Source organism: Squalius cephalus (assembly GCF_949319135.1).
Source record: "Squalius cephalus genome assembly, chromosome: 6".
Classification (NCBI taxonomy): Eukaryota; Metazoa; Chordata; class Actinopteri; order Cypriniformes; family Leuciscidae; genus Squalius; species Squalius cephalus.
Window position 1 is genome coordinate 26,926,741 of NC_137127.1, and position 7,243 is coordinate 26,933,983.

Below are 7,243 nucleotides of genomic sequence, written 5' to 3' on the forward strand. Positions count from 1 at the left end.
TTTGCATCAAATGTTCTTCACTTTTATACATAATAAATTTGTTTATGAATAAAGATTGATCTGTTGAAAGCAGTTATTTTGAGATAGATGCCAAATGTTCTACTCCTATTCATATTTGACATTGAGGGGGTGCATATAACATATTTGCCCACTGGCAACTATAGTTGCCTCACATTCAAATAGGATTTTCAAAAAAAAGAAAAAAAAAAAAACCTGGGGAAAATAAATGCAGAACATGTTCACATAGACACTCTTAACCCTCTGGGGTCTGAAGTGTTTTCTGGCCCTGGAGGTGTTCTGATATGCGCTGACATTTGTGCTTATTTCTGTTACTTGTGACATTTTCATGGCTAAAGTCTGATTACACTGTATTCAGCACAAACTCTGCTACAATAATATGTCAGCAGCATGTATGTAAAAGTTTGTAGTTTTGAGATAATGACATTTATGCGTGGTTTGTGAAAATACAAAAAAAATTTGTCACTGAAATAAGGCCATGAAACCCCTACTGATTATTTCTTCACAAGACTTTTGAAAATTGTATCACGTAGCCTAGAATATTTGCTCCAAAACTGTGAAAATCACCCTGACTGCTCATTCAGATAAGACAATATATTGATTTAAAAATTGTAAGACGTGTTTTGTGTGAGAAAGCTTTATGCGGGAGGCGTGATCACATCATTAATATGTAAGGCTTTTCACACCTGAGAAAGACAAAGACCCTCCCTAATGGCCCTATTAGGAGCCATCAGGCCCTGTCATTCTGAGCAACCTTGCACAAAGAATGAGGAGATTTAAAAAAGAATGGCTTTTTGATTGTTTGGATTTATTTACAACACAACATAATCCAAAGATACACAACAAATGACAAAAAAGCACACTATTGAAAACAATGATCCAAAGACAGAGACCTTTGTGCCATTCCTAAAAACATTGTACATACCTTTCATTTACAAGGTGTTTGATTTTCACTTTACCATGTTTATATACAGAGACTCATGTGAATGTTGAAGTCAGCAGTACTCAGTAGCATCTGGTCCCTGAAAGAAAAAAAAAAAAAAAGTGAACATACTGATATCAAGATTTCTATAGGCCTGCACGATTTTGGGAATACATTTTAGATTTTTCAGGTTAAAATTGCTTTTTAAAATTCACAGAATACACACACACACAAATGTTTCCAACAATATATAATATAATGAACACCAGGTTTGTTGTGCCTTGTAAGCATAGGCTATGCGCAGTGCTGATAAAATAATAATAACAATAACCCATAGCAGCCTAAAAATCTTCCAAAAGATTTCAGTAACAACTACGCTAGAGAAAAATATATTGATTATCATATGTTACTTCAAATGTTTCCATTCGTTATGATGATATGAAATGAGATAATAGTAAAAACATGAAGCCTAATGTTTGGTGCGTTTTGCTTTTCAAATGCGATCGTGCTCCAAAATATGATACATTCAAATGCACAGCATGCTCCAAAATATGAAACATTATGGTTACCATATTATTCATATCTACATTTGAGCAGATATCCACAAACACAGTAACAGTAAACACGGGTCTAAATATTATAATATTCACCATATATCTAGCAACAGTTCAACTGCAATGTAAAGTTTATGCAACAATAACATAAACTAATAAGTAAGAATTTCTTACCTTACATCTTTCTTGTCTTCAAATCGCGTTCTTCTTCTTCTGAGGTAAATCCAATGTAAGCTCACGGCGCGTCTTCCAAACTCGACGAAAAGCAGAGACTGATGATGTTTGGTGCTGCTTTGTTTTTGAGGTAATGAGCGCGTTCGCGTTCCATGTGGAGATTTGCATGTGAATCTCTTTTGCGCGCGTGGGCATGGTCAAATTAAAAATAATGATAAAGTGTTTGAGATACTGGACATCTTGTTGGTTTTATACAAATTACTTAAACAGAGAATATTTGTTTTCAGTTTGAATCTGATCATTTAAAAGTACACACTTAAATGTTTATAAAGGTATATGGCTCATAAATGTGTGACAAGTATTCGCTGAGTTTTGTTTCAGTTTATAGACGTGCTCAAGAAAAAAAAAGTTCACCGCGACGGGGAGGCAGAAAGCACACCCTGTATATTTTCTTTATTTTACAAAAGCACAATGTTTTGATTTGATTGTAAGTGGACACATACAAAAGTAGAAATATCACAGATTCTTTTTTCATATTTCTTTTTTCTGTATGACCATAAATGACGGAGAAATTTAAGTTTATTGTGCTACTATGTGAAGAAAATCCAGCAAAACGCGCGTGCGCGTTTGTCGACCCCAGAGGGTTAACACAACCATATGCATGAAACCATTCGAAAAAATTGGGCACAAATGGGTAATATTCACAGACACTAGTCTATATCGTGATTTTATCCAAGATCTAAAAAAATCTATGAAATTCCGCGTTATACAGAAAATTCCGTTTTTATGCTTGGATTCCGTGATTCCATTCGTGTTTTCCGCATCGCGGGAATGAAATCATATGGTCCTATAGTTGCCAACCACCGTAAACACGAAGAAGAAGAAGTCACCATCACTTACTGATCCAGCTTCAGTGATACTTAGCAGTTGTATTTCTGATTTGAGCTTGTGCTTTAGAAATGCTTGGGAAAATATAGCTTGTGTGGACGCTACCGCACTACTTGATCAAAAGAAGAGCTTTGCTACTGAAAAGCTATTTGATTCAGAAAACATCTCAGGTTCCAACTGTAACCTACGTTCCCTGAGAACAGGGAACAAGACAATGCGTCGAATGACGCTTTGGGGAACGCCATCATGTTGACCGGCGACAGCCCGTGAATCATTAGCGTGAATGATTAACGTGCGACCTGGAAGTATAAAAGGGCGCCTTGCAAACATGACAATATCCTTTCGTCTGAAGGTACTGTTTGGTAGGCAGGCCCTGAGGCATGGCGAGAAGACGCAGTGTCTTGTTCCCTGTTCTCAGGCAACATAGGTTACAGTCGTAACCTGAGACGTTCCCTTTCGAAAGGGAACTCGCACTGCGTCGAATTAAGCTTCGGGGAACGATATACCCACGGTGCCATGCTAAGGGGAGTGCATGCCCATTGGCAGTGACAGCTGTCAGAACCAGCAAATTCAATGAAACGCTAGCACCACTCATCCTCAGGTCACACTGGGATGTCAGTGACCACAACTTCAAGATAGAAGGGGTCCCTTCTAGGGAATGTGGCTAGGGAACCTGACGGAACCCCAGCCAGTCACTATTCAGGGGAACGTACCACCTGAAATGCCACCAGTAAGGCCTGACCTGGTGTCACTTACATTGGAAGCTTCAGTCTGGCCACTTCCTGTCTGTCTGAAGACAGAGCCTCTGGACACTTGCCTTTAGGTAAGGCATCCAACCCGAGAGACTGCGAAGCTGGCAGTGAACCACTCGGCCCGGATCTCAGAGATGGGGTATCCCGGAGAGCATGACTCAGCATAGTGCTTACAACCCTAGATAGCGAGGGGAGTTACTCTGCTCGATCCACAGATCTACCCAGTGCTTATGTTTCAAAGCACTTAGGAGGCCTGAGAAGGCCTAAGGACAGATTTAACTGGGAGGCCTCATGAGAGGCCTACGACCGTCTGCAGAAACAGTAGGAGAAAAGTCTTCCTCATCCACCTGCAGCTCACTCGTCAGCCGTCGAATCGTCTGAGAGGTTCACACCCCTCTCAAGACGATCAACGAGCTCCATCTAGGAACCCCATGATGCAAGTCGCCGCTCTGCCTCAGCACAAGCGGGACCTGAACCACAAAGTCCAGATGCTGAGCCCTCTTCACTCGAGAAGAGGGCCAGACGAGAGCGGAGCGTTTTCATAGAAAAACGCTCACAGTTTGCACAGGAGGCTCCCTCGAGAACCTCCCGTGCCTGCTCTTCACCCAGGCAGAAAACGCACAGTTCATGTGTGTCACCCGGCATCAAAAAACTTGGGCACGGGTCGGCACATTTCAGAAAACGGACAGTCTTCTCCGTGCGTTTCATTGTAATTTTTTCTCTTACCGTATATCCTCTAGCGAAACAGACAGAACAGTCCCTGAAGACGAAAAGGATATTGTCATCTTTGCAAGGTGCCCTTTTATACTTCCAGGTAGCACGTTAACCCTCTGGGGTCTAAGGTGTTTTTGGGGTCCTTGAGATGTTCTGACATGCCCTGACATTTGTGCTTTTTCAGTTGCTTATAAACATATTAATGGCAAAGGTGTAATTACACTCTATTTAGCACAAACAGGGCTACCATAATATGTGAGCAACATGTATGTACATGTTTGTATTTTTGAGAGAATAATGTTTATGCATGGTTATTGAAAAAACTAAAAATTAAAGTTTCTGAAATAAGGCCATAAAAAACATACTAAATATGCGTCCACAAGACTTTTGACTAATGGATGTTGTTGCCTAGAGTTTTTGCTTCAAAATGATCTGAAAATCATCCTGCCTAATCATTCACATAAAACAATACATTGATTTAAACTTTGTAAGACACATTTTGTTTGGAAAGGCAATATGCGAGTGGGCGTGAATGATCATGAATAATGCTCTGATTCACACCTGAGAAGACAATGACCCGCATAATGGTGTGGTAAAACTTGTGATACTCTCAGGTGTGTCACTGAGAGTACCACAAGTAAAGAATGTGAGGACTTATTTTGAATGCATGCAAATTGTATAATATCCAAGGTAAACATTTCTAGTAAATATATGTAGTTAATTCTCATACTGTATTTTCAGAAAGTTTTGGAATATATCCTCTCCCCAAATGTGTCATTAATAAAAAACAATAATAAATAATTTAATGAGAAGGTTTATATTGACCTATTAAGATGTTGCTTTCTGTCATGAACGCGAGAGGAAGCAAGATGCAGGTAAAATATGTTTATTATAAATAAACAGTGAAGGTCAGGTCTACACAAACACGACACACAGGGGCAGGCGAGTGACGCAGGGACCTCGATGGGCAACGGGCAGGTGGTGGATGGCAGATGAGTGAGAAGTCCGTAATCCAGAATTGCAATGATGACGACAGGAACCGAAGACACAAAGAGACAAAATCCAAACTGGAACGAAGATCACGAGAGGATGCCAAACAGGACAGGAACCAACACCGGTAGACACCACAACGATCTGACAACACAAGACACCAGTCACTGAGAATATATAGGAGAGTTGAGTGGAATCAGCTGGTGCTGATGATCAGCGGTAATCAGAGGACACACCCACACTAATCACACACACAATACACAATCACACGAGACAAGGAAGAGACAGCGAATTCATGAACCGTGACAGTACAATCCCCCCCCCCCCCCCAGGTACGCCGCCTGGCATTCCAAGACACCCTTACCTGTCGATTGTAATCATCTATAAGGGAGTGATCCAATATGTCTCTAGCAACAATAATCAACAACAATTACAATTTTAACAATATTTCAAGTGTAATATTTCTTTTTAAAAAGTATGCATTTTATCATACGTATTTCAAAGTTAAGGATTCATTAGTTTGAATATTGGAACAAACACTATAATAACATCTTAGTTTATAATTCAATATACCTACTTTATTTTTGACAAAACATCATTATATATTTAACAGAAATTGAAATTGGCGAACAAAAGCTTATTTGATGTGACAGTGGTCTTTTTTACAGTAAAAAATGTATAATCTATACAAAACTAGTCAACAAAATCTTGTCTAAACATTCATATTTCGTCTGTTTTACTCATCTCAGAATAGCAATATACTTTGGTAAAAGCTAAACTAGTAGATGTATTCATGTCAAAATAACGTTTACTAATGTAAGTGCAAGTGTGAATGAATGGCACAGATGCGCGCTGTTGTTTACTACAGCTGTTACTACAGTTGCGTTTTTTACTACAGCTGTAGTAAACATCTGTGCCGTTCATTCATTCACACACAGACACGCGATTCATATTTAAACAGTATTTTTGTGGTTTACAGACACAATTGCATATCGCGTTTAGAACAAAGCACTTAAGAATAAAGAACTTACTACAATCCTCAGCTGCATCCGTTGCTCCTCGAAATGAAACTAAACCGCACTTCTGAGGTATATTTCCCAGAATTCAAGCGTTTTTCGCTCTCCCAGTTTAAAACTAGATTAAAGACGCATCTCTTCAGCCAGGCATTCATATAATATTTTTAATCTTACAGTTAAATCCGGCCTCTAGTTCATAAACGCCAGAGGAGAACTGGCCCCTGACTGAGCCTGGGTTCTCCCAAGGTTTTTTTTTCTCCATTAGGTCACCTGATGGAGTTTTAGGTCACCATTAGGTCACTTGATGGAGTTTTTCGGTTCCTTGCCACTGTTGCCTTTGGCTTGCTCAGTTGGGGATATTTAATTTAATTTAATCAATCAATAATACTATTGATCAGCCTTACCAAATGTGGACGTTTTTTTTCCACTAGAACCAAACCCTATTGTGTTATTTTGATGTAATACTGTGAAGCTGCTTTGATACAATCTGTATTGTGAAAAGCGCTATACAAATATACTTGACTTGACTTGACTTGACTTTATGCCTGTGTGCCTGTATGCTCGTGGGACTGAGTATTCGCTGAGTTACAGTTCATTTTCGGACGCGTTTCAGAATGGACTTCACTGACGGAGAGTAGGCAGAACTCGCATCATGTTTATTTTTCTTTATTTGGCGAAATGGATGTCGTCGCCTAGAGTTTTTTCTTCAAAATTATGTGAAAATCATCCTGCCTAATCATTCACATAAAACGATACATTGATTTAAGTTTTGTGAAACACTTTTAGTTTGGAAAGCCAATATGCGGATGGGGCGTAAACGCTCTCAACAGCATCATGCATCATGCATATTTATCATGCATCATGCATGAGCATAACGCTCAACCGCATCATGCATATTTAGTAGTTCACACCTGATGAGACAATGCCCCTGCATACTTAATGAGCCATTCATTCAGGTGTGTCACCTATAGCTAACTTAAATATACAAGCTTCATAAAAATGATCATTCTAGAAGAAAATTTCAGATGGCGTTTAGAGGCTTTTGCATCTGAACTCTTCATATATACACACACACACACACACACACACATAAATAAAAAATAAAATAAATACCGAAATAAAAACGGACACGCCACGCAGCTGAGACGCTTACACCACGCATCCAGTGTGTCACCGGCCTTATCCAGCGGATGTGGGCGTTTCACAGGTTTGTAT